We start from the raw sequence: 24,092 nt of genomic DNA on the forward strand, positions 1-24,092 counted from the left end.
AAGCATTTGCTGTTCTTAGCAAAAACCCTGTGTGCCCTTATCATCCAACCAGAGACAGCATTTTTATTTAAAATATCTTGACTTCTGTTGAAAAGTTAATGAATTATTTTTTTTGGACAGAATGTGGTAGGGTCCTTCTTGGATCTGTGAACTGAACTGTTTGATTGTAGTTTTTCAAGAACCCGGGGATGAGCATTCTTATTCAGTAGTATTTAGTTAATAACGGTCGGAAAGCTAACACTAGAACGAACTTAGACGGGAGAGGAAGGTAAAAGCCAGGGTGCTTGGGATGAAGCAGCCAGTGGGATGGAGCTAGGACCTGAGCATCATCGGGACTGACAGACAGTGAATGGAGAGAGATCCTGTTTCCCGTTCCTGTTTGCATCTGAGCAAGCATGCGAATTGCTGACAGTAATGAACTCCCTTTTATGAGACCAGCAATATTTATATAAAGAGTGAATGTTCGAGAGGATGAAATGACAAGCTCTCCATTTGTGCAGGTTCACATTTGGTTGTCGAATGTTAAGGGTATCTGAAGCGGAAGGTCAAAATTGGGTACCAGACTAGAAGCAGGAGGTCCAACATCCTTGGTCCATCCTCATGATGGAGATGACTGGGTATAACTGACCTCAGGAAGAGGGCTCTAGGTATGTTGTCCTGTTATCCAAAGGGGGGTGGTACACAACAGAGAGACCAGAATCGCATCAGGGTTTCCTTACAAATGCTGACGTAGCTACCCATCCATTTTTCTTTTTCCTTTTTCATTATGAACATTCAATGTATGTATAGCAAGTATGTAGAAATTCTAAAAGTCAAGTCGCAGTTTATTTTGACAAGACCTTTTGTTTTGCTACGGGGATGAAATAAGTTTTTCGTGATGAAAACTGTGGACTACCAAGAAGGCATGCCATTTTCTTCGTAACTCTTACTATGTATTCTGTATCGTGGGCCTTGATGATGTAACTGACCCCCACACTTTCTTGCAGATATGTCAAATAAGACTTGTTATTAAACATGTGTTATTGATCATCAACATGCCGTAAGCAAGACAATCTTCATTAAGTTCACACAGGGAAGAAAAGGTGTGAACTTTTTAAAACCATGGTCCATTTTATAGGTATATGGGGATTTTCAAATCATGCTAAGGATACATATTTAGCCTAGAACTCTGAAAGTGTTGTAGAGAAAAGCAAGCCTGAAGAACTTAAAAAGCTGGCAACCCCAAATAACAAGCGAGAAGTCACTTGGGTTCTGAAGAAAAGCATACTTATCGGTAGGCTGAAAAAATATTTGTAATGTTATGCTAGTTTTTAAGATAGATTATTCTTGAAGATAATCACATGGATCATTCGAAGTTACGATTCATTCGTGTGTTTGTTTTGGCTGAAGTAATGCTGAGCAAGGCACTGGCTTACAGGGGCTGAAAAGGTAATTGTGACATCCGTGTATCGATCACCTCTCTCCCTTCCTTCAATCTTCCTTTGTCTTTCAATTAACAGGACTGGAGCACACCTTGGATGTTGTTAAGACATTTGGCAATAGAATTAGCATCTGATGGAGGGGATACCTGAGTAGCTGTCTTTGATATCTCCACCTGTCACTCCCCCCCTCCCCCAGAGTTCTCACTTCCCACTAGCGGGATTCCTATAGCTAGGAATGAAAACTTCCCACTGAAAAAGCCACCTCCTGCTCAAATACCATTTAAGGGTGGAAGGAAACTACAGCTTGTTTGCCTTCAGTTTGAACTTTTCAGAAACATTGATTTAGAAGCCTGCTTCGAAGCCCTGACTCAGTCTCAGTTTCCCACCCACGCAGACAAGGAAGGCTCTGGGAGCCTCATGCCGCTGTTTTCTGAGGACTTAGTGCAAAGGACTCTCACCTTTAGTCTACTAATAAAGGAAGCCTGATTAATGATAGGCAGGGCTACTCCTTCTGAAGCCAGCGCTTTCTGTCTGCTGTAAAGGATTATGGGAAACTCCGGAGCTAAGGAGTTGGCATCTTGCATTGTTAGTAGTTTGAGGTCAGTATTTTGCTTCAGGTTCTTTACCAGCTTCTCGAGGGTAAGACATAGTGTCAATTACCTGTAGAATAAAGCTAGGAGGAAAGCTGCTAGGAACTGTACTTGCATGCAGTGGTTAGGCTGGCTGCTTGTGCTTATGACCTTTTAATTGTTGAATTTCCATAGACGGGACACGTGGCCGTGTTAAATATCACTTGACCATGTTAAATATCACTTCATTAAGAATGTCAGATGCCAACTTAGCATTATAGAGTAAGGTGGGGAATTAAGCTTTGCTATGAGCTTAAAGTGAGAATAAATACTACAGCATGGGTTTGGAATGTGGGCTGGAACCCAACACGTACTGTTATGATCAAAATTTGAGATTTGGGAGTTCTGCCTGAAATGGGACTTCTTGAGGAATTTCTCTAGAGACTGAGAGAGATGGGTCTGAGAGAAAGAGAGAGAGAGAGAGTTGTTGAGGATGGAACCCAGGGCCTTTTGCATGGTAGGCGTGTCCACTGACGTACACCTGCACAGATGGTTTGTTTAAGTGGAGAAAGATAACTGTATTGGGAAAAGCAAAGCTTTAAGTATTGGATTTCTGAATTTTGAGATTTTAATGATCTGACCATTAGAAGACGATTTATACACTGGAAAGGAAGCCAAATAAAGATGGAACAGGCAGAAGAAAAAAAAAAAAAAAACATTGGGAGACATTGGAAAACCCTGAATGAAGTAATCACCTTTCCGATGTCTCCCCAGAAGGATCATTCACACAAAGGGTTGTACAGGACAGGTAGGGTTTGATTTTTTTTTTTTTTTTTTTCCGAAAGGACATTAAAAATAGTACTTCCACTTTTGCACTCTTCATTTCTTTCTCTTGGGTTGTCTTCTCCTAAATCAGTTCACGGTTCTGGAAAAAGGGAAGTCCTTTTGTCTCCCTGGGCAACAACAGCCATAGCATGAGAGGTCAGATGTGATTTTAAATTCTGAGGTTCCGCTGTAGAATGTTAGAACGCGTTGTTGTTCGTGATTTCAAACTGGTACTTTTAGATGGCTTGGAGCTGACTGGGGGTGCAGAGGTCACACTGGTGTGTGTCTTTTTACTTTTTTTTAGCCCCTCTGTCCTCCCAGCAGGAGGAGCAGGAGCAGAGAAAGGAGAAAGGAATCGAACTTATCCCTAGGAGAAGGCACCTGCTTGTGGCTGGCACTGTTCTAGTCAGCCTATGTGCATTTTTCACTTTTAATCCGTACAACTCCCTCCCTTCCCCCAAGAGGCAGTATAGATATTATTTTCCCTAGTTTATAGATATTACCAGTGAGTTTCCAGAGTCACTTGCCTGAGGTCACACAGCTAATTTCGTTTTCCTTGAGAATATGCCATCAGTGGGAGAGGAAACTAAGCTGCCGGCTGACTTGTCAGAAAGCCATAAGGAAACCTTGCTCTCCTGCCTACCTGCTAGCCACAGAACCCAGGATGCAAGGACAAACCTCCCAGGCTGATGCTCACAGCCTGATTTCTCTAGGAATGCCTCTCTCTCTTCTGTGGTTTCCTCAGCTGCCCCCACCCCCTTAACCAGAGGGAAATTTAGTCCCCAAGGACAACTGACTACTTTCCCCCAAACTTGGTCCCCAAGGGCACCCTCCCACTAGCCAGTTGTAGCCCTTGTGAAGTGTACCACAGAATTACTGCAGTGTTCTTCAAGGCGACAAACACCGCTGTGTTTCCTGATATAATTCATTAAAATAGCCTGTCGTGGTCTCAGTCTTGGTGTTCCCAAGGCTAACTGTGTTTGTCCACTTCAGAGGGATGCTGTAGCGTTTGTGGTTGAAAAATCGTGACTCTCGACTATCCTTAGCGAAATTTTTATAATTTGTTTTTTACTACCTTTCCTTCATTCACAGTAGTTTTCTTAAAGACTGTGACACTTTACTAAAGTAGTCTCCGAGCTCCAAAGAGGAACTCGGAGGCATTTGTGAGCTTCTTGAAGGGAGAGAGAGAGAGATGAGGAAGAGTTGGCTGCATTTGGGCACTAACCCTTGGTGAGGGGGGAGCTTTTTGAATTAGGAGGCTTGCGGCACAGAGTGTGTTTTTAAGTACACAACAGTCAGGAGCTTTTATTGTTAAGGACATGAGAAATGGAGTTATAAACCTCTCCACCCCCACCCCTGTTTTTACTTGGCTCATTTAACATTTATGGAATGTTGAACCCCAAACCACTCTGAGTGGTTCCTTGTACACTGAAAGGTACAGGTTGGAACCGTATTGCAAACATTGAATGAGGCAGAAAGCAACTATACAGAGTATTTTTCTAGTGTTGCTTTGGATGTCGAATTGCTCAGTAAATGTTGGGAAATAAAGGATTTCCATTAAAGCTACAAGAGAATGGTTTGGTTCTGCCATTTATTAGGAGAATAGTTATTTTATAATAGCTAAATAAGAAAAGAGAAGAGGTTTCAGAGTGAGCAACCTGCGGATAAAAATCTTCCATTTCAGATTATACACTGTTTCTCTAACCCTTCCATGCCTTTTCTGAATCCATTGAAATAGACTCAATCTGTGTGATAGCAAACAGGGTTGGGCTGAGAGTTTTTATTTTACCCTCTGGTACTTTTTTAGTCTCCACATACTTTGGATCACTGAGGCAAAACCCCAGGCCTTGCATAGTTCTGGGGCTGAGGAGGTCCGTAACTCCCCATATGATCCTGTAGTGAATTTTGAATCTTCGTACATTGAAATAATGATATGGTATCTCTTCGGGTCGGAACCTGATAAAGAGCTATTGGGAGAAAGACCATCCTGTGTATTGTATAGATGTATCACCTGTCAACAATCTGATAGCCTATGGCTTAGGTAGGAAATAGAAGGTGGGGCAACTGGGAAGAGGAAGAATTCTGGGGTTGGGAGGAGCCTTGGGGATGAAGTGAGAAGAAGGGCACCCGGTACCTGAGCTCAGGTAAGTATCCATATGGCAAAATGTAGGTTAAAATTATCAGGTTACTCTAGTTATCATCTAGTCAGAGAAGAGCCTAGCTATATGGCCAAGGCATCTGTAAATATATTTTGAGTCTGAGTATTATTTTTGAGAGCAAGGGGCTGGGAGGAAAAGCCAGGGAGTTTAAGCACGCTGTGTAGGTGATCTGATCTTGCCTCCTGTAAGTACAAGCATGCAAGTATACTCGGAACTTAAGAATGATTCTTTCTCCTCCATCCCGATTCTTTCCGTTTCATACTGCCTACCTTAACTCTTTGAATTTCCTACATACCCACCCGAAGCGATCCAGGTGATATAATGGGGCCACCCATTACTGAACCTGTTAATACATTTTGTCATCGTTAACTTCAAATTTTCCAAAAAGGAGGAACTGAGCCTGTACAAGTTTAACTGTGAAGATTACATAGTTGGCGTTTGGATCGACCCAGGATGAAGGCTTATGTCTTGATTCAAATCTGTTTCTGTTCGGGGCTTCTTGATGCAGTTCAAGTAGAAACAAGGATTATGATTGGATAGAGGGGAGAGATCTGTATCATACTCAGTACTGGGTCCAGAGGCCAAGTGGTGAGCAGGTACGTCTCTGTGGCCTTGGGACTTCATTTTCTTGGGGTCTACAGAGCAGCCTTGGATTCTTTCCATAGTCCTGTGAGTTGAATAGAATTGTAGGTCTTTGTATAGAACAGGTATGGGCACGTTCTCGAAGATACTCTGTTGTGTGTCTTCATGCATTTTCAGTTCTGTTTAAGTGGCAACAACCTTGAGGTTTCCCGGGCTTTCTTCCTTTTACATTAGCGCGTCTATCAGTGGCATCTGTTTTCTTTTTCTTTTTCTTTTTCTTTTTTTTGGTAGTCCTCTTGGTAAAGCTTCAGGGAGTGGCTTCTGTGACTTGTCTAGGAGACACCATCTAATGGTAAACTCCTGGATCCTCTGGCTTTCTAGTTCTTTTTACCCCTGAGGCATAGGTGCAGGACCTGGCATTTGGATCATCAGTTGTTGTTTCCCGTGATGTTTTAGGTCTGCTGCAACAAGAACTTTTTTTGCTGAGAAGGGGAGACTATAATATAGGATAAGGACATGTATTTGGGATGCAGTTAGGGATTCTGCTGGTTTAGTGATGTGATGCTTCTGGGTTCCCCTCGACAAGGAACTACAGGCCACTAAGGAATGCTGAGAGTTGAAATTGACTTCCCCAGGGAAGGGCACCCCCATTGGTTAATTACTACCAAATAGTCAACCCTGAAAAGATACCTACATGTAACCTTATATGGACTGAGCAAGTTGAATTTTTGTGTTTACGAATACACACACACACACACTTAACAATTAAGGAAAAAAGGCTACAATATTTAAAGAGAGTTGTAGTGAGAAAAGGAAAGAAATTACTTAATTATAATCTTAAAACAAAAGTTTTAAAAAGCAACCAGAGAGCATCTTATTTATAGTCTTAGCAGAACCTGGCACCATTACCTGACTGGTGTGACCAGACTACTCTAGACTGGCTTAGCTTGTCTTACTGATGACTGATGTTCTAAACTATCAGAGGAGTTTCAGGGGGATCTTTTTAGTTCATTGAACATAGCATGTGCAGTTTTTATGTGCTTTGAACCAAATATACCATAGTCTACACTCCTAGAAGAGAAAATAGGAAATAGGAAGCCGTACTGTGTGTAGCCTTTTACACAGGCCACAAGCTGTGTGGAAGGCACACTGGAGGAGTCCTGCTTATAGTGACAGTGGGCGAGAGAGTTCAGAAGCTTCCAGAAGCCCCTCAAGTGTGATCTGTCTCACACACTGGTATGTATTCACTGATCCCAAGAGCCCCATTTGTCCAGTGTCTCTTCGCAGTAGACAAGTGTAAACAGTAGTAAACTCCACGCATGCTCACTGGTAGATTTTTAGTGCCATAGGACCTGCCATGGAGGGGACTGTCCAGTCCAGGAATATTTGTTGTCTCGAATGAGACCAATCTCAGTCTTTGGTACATGACATTGGTTATGTAGAATCAAACTTGTTCTGCATTTCTTTGGTCTATTTAAATTAGCACTTCTAAAAGGGATAATGTTGTATGCTTAAGATATATCTTCTCAGTTGTATTAATTATAGGAGAGAAACATGAACGTAACTTGTTGACATTGTGATTAATTGACAGTTGGAATGAGAATGTGTTTTATAATAAATATTAAGTGTCTTCAAGTTATACAAATTAGATTAGGAAATATGTGTAGCAAAGTCTGTAGGCAACATTTAATTTCTTTCTCTTATATTTATTTTTAAGGAAGTGAAACAATATTTCTGAGCCTTTTCAGAAATTTTCTTCCTTCACGTCTAGTAATCTAAAAGGACTGACCAACTGGGCCTGTTTAATCTTGTGGATGTGACTGTTTCGGGAGATGAACACATCTGTCAGACACATCTTCAGATTTTATTTCTAGCCAGATACGTGACGCAAAGGAGGCAGAGCAGATGGAACTTCTGTGAGTTCTAGGCCAGCCTGATCTACAGAGTAGTTCAAGGAGAGAGAGGAAGGCAGGGAGAAGCGGGAGACCCTGTCTCAAGCAAAATCAACCAACCAAACAAACTTTATGTGCAGACTTAATTTTGAGGGTGGGAATGTGGTCATCAGCCAGTGGGAAAGTACTTGCTTTTTCTTTTTCTTTTTTCTTTGTGGTTTTGAGGCCGGGTTTCCTTATATAGCCCTGGCTGTCCTGGAAATACCTGTGTATACCAGGCTGTCCTCGAACTCAGAATTATGACTGTGTCTGTCTCCTGAATAAAGAGATTAAAGGCAAGGCCACTACACCTGGATGATTTTTGGTTTTTAATAGTCTTACAAAGTCAACGTATCAAGAGTGGTTGATGACCCAAACAAAGCCTGGTACATTGTAGGATGTCAGTAGCATTTGAAGCCCTTTGTAGGGTTCAAAGACAGGTCTGTTCTTCTCTGGACATGGATCCTGTTATGTCATAGTATCATTGTGTTGACTGATAATAATTGCTGGTGGGAGGCGGAAAATAAAATTATATGGAAATGCAGTTCAGAAATATCTAGCTGCTGAAAGATTTAGTTTCAAATGCTAAATAAAACATAAATATTTATAAATATTAAAACCTATATTGTTACTAGCTTTGATCTTTAACTAGTGTTCTTGAAATGACTTTCATATAGGTTCATGTTTTGTAAAGACAAAGTTTTTAAAAAGAAAACATTTGTGTGGGGGGGTATGTGTATCTGTGTGTCTGTGTGTGTGGGGGGGAGGTCTGTGTGACATGCACACCCACCTGCTTGCTAATGTCACAGGTCACAATTGTGGCGCTTGGTTTTCTTCCACTACTTGGGTTCCAAGGGTTGAACTCAGGTCGTCTGATTTGGCAGCACATGCTCCTACTTGCTGAGCCACCTCACCAGCCCAAGACAAAGTTTCTAGTGGACATAAACTTCTGTACCTGGCAGTGAATGTCAGGTGTTTCTTGGGTTCGACCAATTCTTTATCCACAAACTTTACCTTTTATGTCTTCTGGTATATTCTTCCCAATAATGCCCCCAAATTCCTTTTCTAAGGGCATTGTTCTAGTAACACAAATGTATTTCCTGATTTTATTTTTTTCTTTACAACTCCCACCCTTCATGGTAGAATTATCATTTGGCTTGCACACATTTAAATGATATTGTTTTTGTAGACATGCCTGTACCATTTAATAGTAGGTTACCTTAAACCTCTGAGGGTGAGAGCTAGAAGTAGGTAAGAGTATTACTTAATACAGAAATCAGTTTAAAAATAGGTCCTTTTGGCAGCACACAAAATGATAATAGTCTTGTTTTTAACACTTTGAAAGGGTAAAATTAAGTTGTATTTATTTATTTCTATTTATCCATGTGTTTGTGTGAGTTTATCTGCGCCATACATGAGGTACCTGTGAGGCAGCAGGTACCCCACACCTGGAGCTGCAGTGACCCTTGGTTGTGAGCTGTCAGACGCAGTGCTGGGACCAGAACTTGGGTCCTCTTCATAAGCAGGTTTAACCTCTGACTCATCATCTCCCCAGCCCCCACAAAGCTAAACTTAACACGCCCTTTACCCTAGTTGCTATAGACACTTTAAACTTTATGGTATTGATTGTGTTTTAGTTTGTTACGTTACAGTGAAAGCAATAAAGATTTTTCTTTTTTCTTTTTTTTATTTTAGTGGTGGTATGATGTATATGGAAGAGAATGGATAATAGGTTACTATGTAATAAAACGAGCATGCCAGTTTGGACTGTGTCTGATTTATCCTGCTGTGAAGTTTTAACATTTCTCGGTTCTGACTTTGGAGAGTCTTGTCACTTGGACAGAAATCCATATTTACGTGTGTAGAAAAGATCAATTCAGAAATACATACGGGTGGTGTGCTTGTCTGCCGACGCTGCTTTCTGTAGGTCCAATTATTGGCTCAATGGAACTCGTCAGTAAAACATCAGAGGAGCATTACCTTTGCACATATTACCTCGGGGTGTTGCAGCACTTGACAGTCCTTGGTGACCATAGCGATATGTTATCTAAGAGGCAGAAGAAGAAGATGAAGTCTTGGGGGAGAAAGGAAACATCACTTGTAAACTATACTGAAGTTGTGGTTTATTGTGTTTCAGGAATATCCATCCATTCATCCATCCATCCATCCGTCCATCTATCCAGAATGATGTATTCTAAAAGATACTGACAGTAAAATTGTATTCCCAATGCTGTATTGCTGTCTGTGGTAGCTTAGTTGTTAATCACCGTGGTGTTTGATAATCACAGCAAAGCTATGGAATGGGTGGGTCGTTTAACGTTTTCTGAACTGTTCCTTTTATAAAATAAGGAGGTTGGTTGAGAACTGTGATGGGGTTCTTCTCAACTCTGAAAAATCCAGCCTGGCTTCAGAAGGGAACTCTTCCTTCCTTCCTTCCTTCTTTCCTTCCTTCCTTCCTTCCTTCCTTCCTTCCTTCCTACCTTCCTTCCTTCCTTCCTTCCTTCCTTCCTTCCTTCCTTCCTTCCTACCTTCCTTCCTTCCTTCCTTTCCTTCTTTCTTTTAGTTCTTAAATGCATTGAGCATCAGGGTGCCCAGAACCTAATGTTAGGATGGTGCCCCTCATGGTTTTTGGAGCTTGGCATTTAATATTTTACAGCAAAGTTTTTAGTGTAACGTAATTGAACTTGCACTGGATAGGGTTAATAGGCTGGAACAAAAGGTCAGAGCATAAGGCATTAGGCTTAATTAAGGGATAGCAGGAGTGGCCGGGGTGTGTGACAGTTAAATGGGTTTCCCACAGACTAATGTCGGTTACAATGCAACCATGCCTCAACTTAAGCAAAGGGCAGCAGTGATTAGCAGTTCGACATGCCAGACACTTCTGGCCAATCCCATCTGATTTAGAGGTTAAAAAAGCACACCTTTATGAGCTGATGGATTGATTTGTGTGCCCGTCTGGGAAAGATTAGAAGTCCAAGGCCGATGCTGTAAATGTCAGTTATGGAATATTGTACTTTCTTGGTTGGCTCATTCCTTTAACCGTCAACTGTTTTATAATGGGGGATAACTGCTGTTTATGGAGCCGAATGCAAAAATGGGTGGGTGAGCAGGTGAGGAAGGACGGGAAATGTTTCCTAGGTGAAATTACGACTTAACATGTTCTGTAGCACGTGCGTCTAATATGACGCTCTCTTGACCTCCCGTTTGCAGTCGTCGTCAGAGTTTTCTCTTGTGTTAATCTGAACAACACTGTCCGTCCAGGATTTCCTTTTGCTTCCAGAATTAATAGGCGTCTTTCTTTAGGCGCCTCTTTTGCAAGCAGATGGGTGGTTTATCTCCGTATCGTTATATGCATTTTACAAGGTGAAGAGAGAAATAAAAGGAGTTTACACAGTCCTGCGCACACACGCTGTTCTTCTTTAGGAATGTATGGTCACAGAGAAATGGGAAAGTGGCTAAGGAAAAGCACTTCTTGTACCCCAAGCTTCTCAGACCATGTCAGGTCAGGGCACGGTGATGTGGGGAAGCACCGGTGTTGCCAAGAGACCCCAGGGGGAGCTAGGGAGGAGACTGGCATATATTGGAGTTTCTGTGGAACAAGCAATGAAGGGTTTCAAGAGTAGATAGTCTTAAATGGCTACATTTAAGACTGGATAGTACAATGGTTAGGTACTAATGACCTACATCATCTTTTTATATACCAGATAGCTGATATTACGTAGTAGCTTTGAATTAGCTATAGATATATACCTGATATACAGGAATAATCTTAGTTTACATCAGTGGTGTGAAACAAGCAGAAAAATACTGCCCCCTAGATTGTGGGCCACGTGGACTGGGTGGGATCTCAATTGATCACTGTGTATATCAGAGGCATGGTGGCACTGTTTCCTGTGCTGTCTCCGGGGAGGCAGGGGAGGGGGCGGAGTCATTCAGATGAAAAGATCATTAAGATGTTGAAACATCGAGATCTACAGTGTGAGCTGCATGCATGCCGTATGGGTGGAGTTTGCTCCAGTCATGTGAGAACGAGATGCTGAATCTGCCTGCGCACCTTCTCTCTGCAGAAGTGGGCCAGACCTTCAGTTTAGCTGCGTTATATAGGCCCAGCCCTCTTCAACCAATGCTTCCCCACAACAAACACAGAGATGAACATATATTTAATATTACATTTCTAAATAGGATCCAATACCAGGAGATCACTTTTGCTCGTGTTCTTTTTTATTTTGTGTGATTTTTTTTTCCCAGAAAGCCACGCTGTACTGTTAATACAGTCGGTTTTCCGTTCAAGATTATACCAATACTTAACAGTAGATGGTGGTTAAGGTGTGATTATAGAACTTGCACTGTACATCTTCTAATGCCAGAGGAATGGAAGAATCCCGACGTTTTGTGGATGTTCTAGAACTTAGGATGACACCATGATTGATGTGCTGAGATGACACTTACATGGATGTCAGGGAGGTGGCTGTGAAGAGGTGTGGAGAGCAAGAGGATGGCCTTTCTATCAGAAAACTGATATCCCATCAGAGGTGCTAGTTCAAGTAAAGAAACAATGCAGCGAAGTCCATTGGAAGCAGTGCTGGGACTTTTAATTCAACCTCATACTCCTTCTGATTAAAAAGAAAATATGATGGAGAATTTCCTCTTATAAAGCTAAAAAATCGACCTTGAATTGTATTTCAAAACTAAGATCATCCAAAGTGGATTAATTTATAGATACAAATAAAGCCTTTTAATTTATTACTTTATAAGGACACAGTGGGGGTAGGGAGAAGGCTCAGTCAGTGAGGTGCTTGATAAACAGGGGAACAAGGAGTTCGAGCCTCAGAATCTGCAGCCTTGACACTTGGGCTGTGGAGACAGGTTCCGGCTGGATGTGCGGGGTGGATGAACTCCACGTTCAGGGAGCGTCTCTGTCTCAGGATACATGATGGGCACCGAGCGACAGCCTCTGACCTCCACACGCATGAGCGTCCAGAAAAAGAAGAGGTTTACTATATGTGATCTCATGGTACTGGGGTGTATTTAGACATGCCGTGGTAAGTGTGCACTCACCCCACTTTCTTCTTAGAGAAGCAGAGGTTGAAGTGGGCTGGGCCTGTGACATCATAGGTGTCAGTTCAAGTGAAAAGCTGCAGGGAAGACCATTGGGAGCAGTGCTGGGAGTTAGCGTTCAGCCTCGTCCTCCTTCTGATAAAAAAGAAAAATACGAGGGAGAATTTCCTTTTATAAAGCCAAACATTTTTGCATTTCTCTAGTGTCGTTTCTGTTCCCCAAAGTCATTTTTAAATTGCAAAATGTTGATTTAGGTGGTGTAATATCAAAGTGCTTGCTTAGTAAATATTGGAGATTTCCCTAGTTTAGCAGAAAAAAGCATTTTGGGACAGATGCCTGGGATAGTACATGAAACCCCGAACCAAGAAACATTTGATGCTTATTGTTCGTGTTAATATATCTAATGTATATATTAGCTATATAATACATATATCTATAGATATAAAATAACAATCTAATGTGTAATAATACATACATATATATTGGTACTTTACAGCTCATTCTTGAGTTTCCTTTCTTTAGGTGAATTAAAGTTGTGATACCTAATTGATTTTGGACTTATACTGTATTCCAGTAGAGGAACTGTTTTATGGGGTTGTTGTTTCAGTGTATTGTGATCTGTTTTGGCATTTTTGAAGAGCACTCCTTGTGCCCTGTCATTTGTGGGAGTGGATTTCTTTCAACCTATGGTGTTTCCTTTCTTTTATTAATGTGATCTGACTGGACCCGGGACATTGGAAGCACGGTCCTCTAGTCAGTTAGGGGAACATAAGCTTGACCCACTCATTAAAAATGAAACAGAAACTCCTGGCTTTTTCGTTTAAACTGGAGAGGGAAAAGACCTTGTGCGTGTTATGTAAGCGCTCCACCACAGAGCTACCAACTGAGCCTTATAGATCTTTTTTAGTTCTGTAAAGAGGAAAGAAAACCTTAATTAAAATATAACTACATCCATTCCCCCTCTTTTTCCCAACCCCTCCCATGGAGCCCCCACTTGCCCCCATTCAAATTCATAGCCTGGTTTTCTTTAGAAGTTATCCTTAAGCAGGCAGATAAATGCAAAAGATGTATAAAAACAACCTACCAAGTCCCTTTACTATTCTCCCATTCTCTCTTAGCCTCTCTGTTATAGTTACCCATAGTTCTGTGCCTATGGGTAGGGCCCTGTAAGATCCCCCAGTCCCTCTCCCTCATGGTTGCATGATTTTAAGTGGTGTCATTGTCCAGATCTTGTTTACACAGCCATATTGTTGAGGATTCGTGGGTGAAGTCTCCCAGTCATTTTTGCCAGATACAATTTCACAGAGGACTTTCTGTTCTCTGGCTTTTATAATCTTTCTGTTCCCCTCCTCAATGTATGCTCCTTGACTCTTAGGTAAGGGAGTTGTGTTGTATATATGTCAATTAGGAAAACAATTATAAACAAAGAGCGTCGCATACATTAAAGAGTTAGTGTTTTAATATACATCATGTCATATATATTTTTCTATGGATTATTTTTAGTTTCCAAAAATCTTTGTGTGATGGTAGAAAATACTAGGTGTATTATGTGTTTTGGTTTTTTTAATGCTGCCCAAGTATGTGGAATTATTTTTTACCTCAATTTTAGGCAGATACATTTCAGTAAGAGAGCCCGAGTATGTGATGGACCTATTCAAACATATTCTTACTGTTTTGTATAGGATTGTAAAACCACTACCTGCTTGCGTTACATGGATGTGTACACCTGTTGATTGTGCTGAGCATTGCTTTCTCCTAACTCTCCATGGGGGAGGAGCTTCCCCACGGTTTTCAGTGGATCATTTCTCCTGTGTGGATTGTACACATTCTACTCTTTGAGTTCTGTGACCTTGCAGTCCTGACTTCAACCCAGAATAGTTTCAAAGTCACGTAATTGAGCGCAATTAAGGTATTGCTTATCGTCATACGTAGTTCAGATGGAACCTGACTGGATGGAGAGCTTTGTTTGCCTCACGTGGAAGGTCAGAATAAGGTTAAATTTTATTACCTTAAATGATACAGGGATGCTTTTATTAAGCTGATGAAAAAAAGTAATAATAGAAAAATCATAATGTTCTTTCTGATTATCTGAATGTCTTCTTCATTTTTTTTCTTTTTGTTAGTTTTGTTTTGTTTGCTTGATGATTTCTCTGTAGTAAATAACACTTTAAAGGAGATGTCCTTTGTCTACTTGTAAAACCTTGGAACATCATACTCAGTTATAATTCTAGGTGCAATGTCAAACACACCAAAGCTGACACCTTGGCTGCTGATGGGAGGTGGCTCCGAGCTTACTAGTGTAGAGGACTTGTGATGTGTCAATTACCAGGCAGCTGATACAGAACTTTTAAACTCTAGGAAAGACAGTCCCACCACATGGGTAGGCCTACTATCAGTGGGATAGAGAGAGCAGCAAGGTCAACACTGGAGGTTGTATGAGAAAGAACTGAAGATGTGACTGTGTGTGTCTAAAGCAATTAAAAGAGAGCTAAGTACGATTCCATTGTATTCATTGATTCAGGATGTAAGTAAGGCTCATGTGTACTTAACAGCTATCTACCGAGTCAGCTAGGTGCTTTTGCAGCAGACATGACAGGTGCTTGGGGAACATAAGAGAAAAATGAATGACTCCCAGTCACAATGAGATAAATAGCCACAGAGGACATTACCCAGAGATGCAGTGTTATAGGCCGGATTGGTTATCATGGGGGAGGGGGCACCACACCAAGAAATCTGCTCTCTGTATAAGGAGACTGAAAGGTCCTAGTAAAATAAAGGTGATCCAGCTGCTTCATTTTGTAGTTTCACATTCTTGATTATAGAGGGTTTGTTGTTGTTGTTGTAATGTTGTAGTCCTAGATAACTTATCGTAAGTTATGGATTAGACACTGAAGAGGCCAACAGTGTAAACTCTGTCTCTCATACCTTCCCTGTCACTGGCTGACCACACCGATGGCCCATTGATCAACCCATAGAGTGGAGACCACAACTCTGCTGGTAAAGTGTAGCCATCCGCCAAGCATATCCATTGTAGCCTGGGCTGCCTGTGTCCCAGGATAGTTATATAGTTTTGGATAGAGCTACAGAGTCCTAACTACTTGCAAGAGAGGGGATGGGGGCAGGGGTGGGGGTTGGGGGACTCAGTTGTGTAGGTCTTGAATTGAGAGAAGGAGACAGTGTTCAAGTTGTGGTTTCAAACTCCAACCTTTTTCATGTCTCTGCCACTCTGAGCTCAGGATGGTTCTAATTCTGAGTTTTAACTTTCTGCTCCTACTGGGAGAGGTGTTTCAAACCCTTCGATGAATGTCGAATATATCAGATGTGCTTTTCCTCAGAAATTCATCTTTATCCTAGCAAGGGATAGTCTACTGGTAGTGTGAAGATGGGCATCTAAGTAACTCTCTAGTATCAGTGGTTTCATCAGATGCGGTCGGCAGCCACAGTCAAGGAAAACATGCCTACATGAGAATCTCTCAAAATGCATTCATCTGTCACTTCTTTGAGACAGCTTAGTTTAGCTCCCAGTTGATACTCCAGTTTCAAACACATTGTTGATATCATTTCATACAGTCAAAGTAACACGGATCTCTCTCTCTTTCAGGAGGTGTGGATTGTGAGCGGTTGCAGAGCTGTTCTCAGGACCCTTTATTTTAACATTTGGGAGAAACACATCCAAAAGGTATTGATTGTACTTCGTCTGGTTGCTCCATTTCTAAAACAGATTTCTTATAGTCGATCTTTTTGGTGATAGGCGCATGAGACCGTTTGCTTTATTCTGTTACTTTCCCGGATCTTCATCTGTTGATAAACGAACTGGACGTTTGTCCCAGTCTATCCTATCCTAACAACGTTATCTCTTGGCTTGTTGTGAGGGTTGGTACAGTAAGTTATGGTAGCCCGGGGTGTGGTGATGGAAAACCTCTGAAACCTTTATGAACAAGGTGCAAGCCGGAGTTGGAGCTGGGGTTTGGGGAATGAGAACAGGAACTAGATACACCCTCGGTAGCTTCCCACTTCTTTAAAGAAGGACCAACCTCCTAGTTTCCTATTCAATTGTCTCTTCACCAGAGGTTCAATCCATCGATGTACTAATGTCCTCCTGGGCCAGCACCCTCTCTGTAAGTCAGGAGAGCTGCACCACCCTTTAGTAAATGAGCCTTCTTGGAGACCACTTCATTGGTAAACCCCAATGAAAAGGTTTCCTTTTTAATGTCCCAATTCCTGAGTCTTCTGTCTTGAACGTCTCCTTTAAACCACATGGCTAATTCTCTTGGTGGGAATAGAAATAGGTGTCAGGAGAATGCACAGATACGGTCGGTGATGTAATGTGTATCTGGTAAGGTTACAATGAGCAGTTCACTAGTGGAGATTCATGGTTCATATCCGTGGGACACAGCAGATATCGGTCTTCTTTGTCATCACAACCAAGTCTCCCGAAGTATGGATAGAGGATGGAGTGTGCATTGCTTTATCTTCCAGAGTATTAGAAAGCTTCGTTCTGTGATGTTTTGCTCTGAAAAAAATCTTGGAATTTTTACTGTGTTTTCGGGGGGGGGGGATGAAATCAGGATTTAAAGGAATTTGAAATCATTTTTATTAACTGAAGATGATAATGAACTAATGTATTATAATTGTACATTTAAAGGTAGAAGCATTCAACTGTAGTAGTAAAGAGAATTGTTCACTTTTCAAGGCCCGCCTGCCTTTCCATTTATGAAAATGTATCATTATCTCAGAAGATGAGTGTGTTTGATGAGCTTTGAACCAAATGCCACCGTTAAGGAGAAAGTCAACCTTGAAATGAAGTATAAAGCAGACAGCCCCTCTTATAAAATCAGAATAGCGATTGTTTTCAAGTAATGTCTGTGAAGATACAATATTCAAGGCTCCTTTCATCACCGCTGCGTTCTAAGACATTCTTTCACCGAAGTAGAGCTTCCTTCTGTAAAGGAGACATCGATCCTTGGGAGCTCTGAGTAAGTGTGTGCCTCAGTTGTCATGCTCCACGGGTGTGTGCTCACGTTTCTCTGTGCAGAGTGCAAAGCAGCCTTCTGGCACTTGTCAGAAGTCAAGTGTGACTGAAATTCCATCTGGTGAGCACGTCCCTTCCTTACGCCTTTAGCCCTTCACTGCACAGCCTCTCTCGTCCCCTTGCTCACTTTGATGCCCAATGGGGATTATGACGCTAACTTAACTTTTATACCAGAGTCTTGTGGAGCAAGCACATTCTGCAGTGGATTTGTCCCAACCCCCAGCAGATCACTGACGACTAGTTTTGATTTCTGGCTTCTGGCTTCCCCTGTACATGCACCAGTCCAGAGCCCTTTCTCTCTTACTTAAGCACCATTGTGTCTCTGTATGACTTGTGCAGTATGAGGTGTTGCAGCAAAACTAACAGGAATCGCTTTTCTCTTTTTCTCAATTTCATGGGTGGATTTGTTCTTCCCTTCTACCACTGTAGCAGCCTCACTATGAGCTTTTCTCAGGAAGTGGAGGACTTTGTTTTTTACTGAAGGAAGCACCTTGTGTTTATTTGACACTCAGAGGACCACTGTTATATAAATAATGCGATACTATGACGATGCCCCTAATACAAGGTGGAATCCAGAGTAGTGGGCAGGTAACATATACAAAGTGGACACGCTGGACAGAAGCAGTCTTCCACTTGTGGAAATGGACTGAGGGTTCATCACGTTCATCAAAGTAATGTTTCCTCATGCCTGTCTAGGCTTCTCCAACTGATGTTTGGCGGCCATAGTTGATCTTAGAAAACTGAATCAATAGGAAGTGAATTCTGAATTGTTCTAGGACCGTCTATGAAAATCCAGATCCTCATATTTCTTATGAAGTGCTGTAGCATTTGCACAGAACCCACTTTATTCTGACTGTATCTTAAATCAATTCTAGAATATACCCAAATGCAATATAAATGGTATGTAAATATCTGTATATGGTAAAGTTTGGAGCACAATGTCTTCTTCTTTTTATTATTATGATTATGATTATGATTATGATTATTATTTTATCATTAATATTATTACACATCATTATATAATAATAATGTCATTACTCTCTCAACTATATTGGGCATAGGACAATCTGTGCATTTTCAGGAAATAGAATATCCCCATTACATATTTTCCTTCCAGTTTGTCTAAACTTTTGTACATGGGTGGATACACATCATCAGTATTTCTACTTTATCTGTGTAGACATGTGGGGTCAACACCTGTGTAGACATGTAGGGTAGCCACCTGTGTAGATGTGTGGGGTCACCACCTGTGTAGACATGTAGGGTAGCCACCTGTGTAGATGTGTGGGGTCACCACCTGTGTAGACATGTAGAGTCACCACCTATGTAGACATGTGGGGTTACCACATCACAGCAACATTTAATTTAGCTGCATGTGGAATGCAACCTGTAAGGGCCTAAGAGTTAAATTTTAGCCCAGAGTGCTTCATAAATTCTCTTCATTAGGCGTTTCCTGATTACAACCTGAGGCTCCAGTGTACATCTCTAGAATGTTGAGAGAAATGAACAAGGAGACATAGTGTGTGGTCCCTGGTGTCTTGTTAGAAAATGCAGTGGACCGCATTGGGTATTTGACATTGTATATGATCATGGTGACTCAGTTGGGTGTCCTTCTAAATCAGGACTTGTCTTTCCGCCAATCACCAGCTTTTCTTTTTCTTCTCGGATGTTTTAAGAGTTGCCCCAACTCCGGCAACTCGGTTTTTTAATTGCTCTAAAGTTTGAACGTGTCAGGGTCTTCCAGCTGCTGACAGTTCCCCATTCCTCCACTTTGCCCGAACGAACCCCTTGCTTGTGTGCAGTGTGTAAACCAGTCCACACTTCATTCTTGCAGATGTCCAAATGGCACAGGGCTAGTGACCACAGTTTTGTGACTTTGTGTTGTAACACAAAGCAGTGTATTAAAAAGGATGGTTTTTCATTTTTTCTCCCAGGAAATGATTTTCAGGTAAAATAATCAGTAAAATTCACATGGATTTGATTTTCCTCTCATGGAAGGCTATAGGTTTTCAACGTGATTTCTTTTGACATATCCAGGTTAATATAAACCTTTCACTGTAAAGGGTGAGTTTGGAAGTTGGCTCACTACACATGGAACTGCTTCAAAACACACGTCCTTAACTACTGTCTGTGTAGTGCACCTGTTACAGCAACATGAAAGGCCCTGCCTTCTTACTGGGTCATGATTTATTTTAAAATATCAACTTTTTTTTTTACAAAACTTTCTTTTCTTTGTTTTATACTTAAACACAAAGCATGTTTTGGAGATTTTCCTGCAGACTGTTTTAACCAGCTTTCTCTCAGTAAGGAAAATCCAGGGTGTTTATTTCCTGGTCGTCACAGAAGCAATGCATTCTGTAAGTTTGCAGCTGAGAATTGTCAGAGGCCAAAATACTTAATAATGTTTTCTTACTCATAGTGTCTAAGTTCGTGGAAAAGAACTTGGATATAAGTCTGTCTGTGTCTGTAGCACAGGTGTAGGCAGAGAATGCATGGCTTTTGAGTAGGTTGTCTGTCCGCCTCTGATGAATGACTTGGGGACTGGCTGACCCAGGCAGGTTTGGTGAGATACTATGCAGGGTCTGTTAGTGGTGTCTGTGACTTACATTACAAAGCCAAACTGGTTCACGTTCAAATCCCAGCCCCACCTATTACCTCCAAATCACCCAACTTTACTGAGCCTTGTCCTGACACTTGGTTACTCTCCATTTTACTGTAAAATGAATCAAGACTTAGCAGTACTGGCAATAACTGATCCTGCCATAGCTAGGGCTGGCGTTGCCTTGAGGAAATACAATGACCAAACCAACTTGGAGAGGAAAGGGCTTATTTGACTTAAGCTTCCACATCATCCAGACAGGAACTCAAACAGGGCAGTAACCTAGGGCCAGAGGCTGACACAGAGGCCATGGAGGAACTGGCTGGCTACCCATGGCTTCCTTGGCCTGCTTTTAAAAACAGATTCAGTGATTGAGTTAAAGCCACACTATAGAATTCTCTCTGCCCATTACTTTGCTCACAGAGGCTCTGATGAGAAAATATTGCTGGAAACATCTCTTTTAATTGTTGCCCCTATAGGTCTTTCTCTGTGCCACAGTGAGCCAAATATTTCTTTTTTTAATGCTAGCCAAGGGCCAGCAAGATGACTCAGCAGGTAAACAAAATTGCCACCAAGGCTAATGACCTGAGTTTCATCTCCAGAACCACATGGTGAATGGAAAGAACCAACTTTTCTGACCTCCACTTATGTATCCTTCTGCACATATACACACACAACTAAAATATTATCAGCAAGCTATATAATGTAATAGAACATGTAAAATTAGACCTAATACTGGTAACTAGTTATGGTCTAAATTACAGATACCATAAATGTAGAGTTAAGTGGAGCCTCCAGGAAAGCTTTGTAACATTGCCTATATTGATCCAGTTATGACTGGAGTATCTTCTTTTGCTATTATAAAAATCATATGAATTTGTAAAAGAAAATTTTTTTTTTTTTTTTACAATTGTGGTGTTACAGTTCTGAGCCCTTAAGTTCTCAGTTTAAACAGATAGTTTGAGCTTTGTGGCTAACTGAAGGTTAACAATCAATTAACAATCAAAGGACTTTTTGACTCCAACTGACATTTGTCCTCTCTCTCCCACTGTATTTCCAGTCTAGGATTTCTCTGGGATGAAGGGTACCATGTGTCATGAATGACAGTGCCCTCTGGATAATGTGCACACTCACAGAGAACATAATTACCTTGTGTAGCTTCGCTTAATTCATTATCACCTCTAGTATATTTGGCCTTGAACCCTTTTCTCCTCTGTTCTTATACACAGCTTTCCCTGTCTCCTCCCCAGTGTGCATGAGCATTTGTCACTTTGAAGAATGTTTTCAGCACATAAGGAATTGAGCATAATCTTATAATCTAAGTAATGCTAAACAGTACCTTTGGATGCCCTCTTCTCTGGTCATATGTTTGTTTTCTGTTCATTTTTGTTGCTTGGCATTTTATTTTGGGGGGGCAAGGTCTCATTATGTATTCTTGACTGGCCAGGTACTTGCTGGCTTGAACTCACAGACGTACCTCCTTTATACCTGGATCAGAGGCATGTGTCACCAGAGTCAGCCCTATTTTCTGTTACATCATGGGGACATTCACAACATTGCCAGGAGAAAATAGATTAATGTTAAAATGCCTTGTTTCTTGTTTCTCCCATGGGTCATGTTCTATACGCATGCATCGTAACAAAGGCTAATTAAAAACAAAACACTCAGGTCCCTTAGGTGAATGAATGTATCTACCTTTTAAAAAAAAAGTTTGATCTAGCACATTGTTGGAATTGCGTAGTTGAAAAATCCTTTTGTGCTAAGGGGTCCTCAGCCCACACATGGAGAGTTGGAACAGTGACAGTCACTTCCTGGGATGGATCCTGGTGTTCTCCCTCTTGATGTCCTGCCGTGTTGATGTCTCATCCCCTTAACTCATCTGGGTTGCAACATGGCTGTTTGCCTGTGCTGTTTGCTTGTTATTCGAGAGAGAAAACAATTCCCAGCAAACTCAAGGGCCAAAGTCTCATTATCTACCCCTGCTATGTCCCTTATGATCAGAGAAAATAATATTTGTCAATCATTGATAGCTCGACGTAGCTGGACTTAATTAGAGAGAAGCTGCCTGATTTTGGCCATCTGGTCAGGGAGGGGTGTACCACCAGTGTTCCTACTTGTGGAGACTGCAGCTATGTTGATTTCCAGAATCTGTCCTGTGTGATCACAAAACACCATCGTGTTTCGGCAGTGACACTCTTTCCCGGTTGCTTGTTTGTGTTTTGTGGGTAGAGAACTCAAAAGCAAAAGGCTTCCCTGTCGTCCCAGAGCGTGCCTGGTGGTGAGGCAGCCAAAGCAGTTGAATGTTACGGTGTCTTCTTCAGAGCTAGACAGGAATGGAAGCTGAGAATGCAGCAGGGAAACCCCGGAGGAGTACTACGGCCAGTTTAGGTTGAGTTCCCGAAGGTCTCACCTGCCAGAAGGCTGAGGGATGGAGGTTCGAGATAGAGCGTCTTCAACAGGAATATTGCTGTCAGGAGACGTATGGCTGCTCTGGGGGAATAAGGAGGAATCGCATGGCATGAGGGTGGATGGGAAAGGAAGCTCTTAGTCAGATTGCAATGGCAGTGACCATACGGCATCTTACTGGATCACTTTTACAGCAGTACAAAACCATAGATAAATCTATGGTATACATTTACAAAATAATCCAAAATGAATAATGAAAAATAAAAGGGAGCGAGTATTCTGTGTTAAACAAATGGAAACTTGGGAGGAACTTTAGAGCAAAGGAGTCAGATGCTGAGCATGGATCCAAGACCCATTTTATTCTAGTCTTTAAGATTACATATTAAATGTACTTATTTGAATCAGTGCCTCAAAGTTTGAAGGCACAAACCTTGTAATAGCCATAAGCAGTACATCTCAGAACCAATAGAATGGTTTTCTTTTTAATTGTTTGTTTGTTTTTTAAACATACTTTTTCTCAGTAACTCGGCCTTCCAAACTGTATAAAGATAATCTTTCCCACCCAGCTGCCTAGTTGTTTTAACAGTTTCGTCCGAGGCTGAAACATTCCATCTTACAAGGGAGGTTCTTAGGCAGGCAGGGGAACAACTCAAATAGCTTCGGGAAGTCTCTGAAGCTGACCAGATTCACTGGGCCCCTCCCTGCCAGAGTAAGAAATAAGAGCTGTGAGTCCCTCAGACAAGCCAAGCTACAAAGAAGGCTCTGAGACCCAGGGAGAAGCAGAAGCCAGTTAAACTGTCTGTAAGAGGTTTAGATTTAACTGAGTGTAAGTTCAAAGGACCAGGGAAAGACCACCCCGACCCTCACTTGACCCTGAGACCAGGGCTGAGGGAAGAACACCCCAACCCTGATTACATCAAGCACCTGGGCGGAACAAAAGCAAAAAGGACCCTTGCCCCTGGGTTAACCTCAAGCTCTGAGACTTGAAACTTGTCCCCCACCACCATTTCGCCTCCTGTGCACACTCAGGCTTAATGACTAAACAAGGTCTTCTATAGTAGGATATTTCCTACTAAGCCCAATGCACATGCTCCAAAATCTATAAAAGCCTTCTGCATTCAGCCGTCTCTCTTCCCACTCAAAGGCAGTTGCCATTCTGTTCTTCTCCCTGATAATTCCTCCTGTGTGAGGTTTGTCTTGTGGTGTGACTTTGTGGTATTCTTTGGCTCTCGACTGCCAAGACACTCTTGCACCGGAAAACCCTTAGACGGAGGCACCTGGAAAGGACGCGCTCCACCCCGCTTAGCTGCCTGCAATTTGCACTCTCCAGAGCATTGTGAGCTGCCATCCATGCTGGGGTGAGCCAAAGGCAGAAAGCAGCTGACTTTGTGTGGTTTCTGCTTCTGTAAGAAACCCCTCACCCTCACTCCTGGAACCCCAAGTTGGACCATAATGGTATCCGATCTTGGACGTGTAGACTGTGTGACTAATTTTGTCACACACCATAATT

At 41.8% G+C, this 24,092-nt stretch overlaps 1 protein-coding gene across 1 annotated transcript in view; it reads left to right on the plus strand.

Moving 5' to 3' along the window:
* Positions 1-24,092, plus strand: part of NRIP1 (nuclear receptor interacting protein 1) — an 82,714-nt gene that overhangs the window by 3,661 nt on the left and 54,961 nt on the right. Inside the window, exon 2 of the mRNA XM_080919386.1 lies at positions 16,147-16,224. The gene's annotated coding sequence lies outside the window, so the exon portion shown is untranslated. The remainder of the gene's footprint in view (positions 1-16,146; positions 16,225-24,092) is intronic.

This window comes from Micromys minutus, assembly GCF_963924665.1.
Source record: "Micromys minutus genome assembly, chromosome: 7".
Taxonomy (NCBI): Eukaryota; Metazoa; Chordata; class Mammalia; order Rodentia; family Muridae; genus Micromys; species Micromys minutus.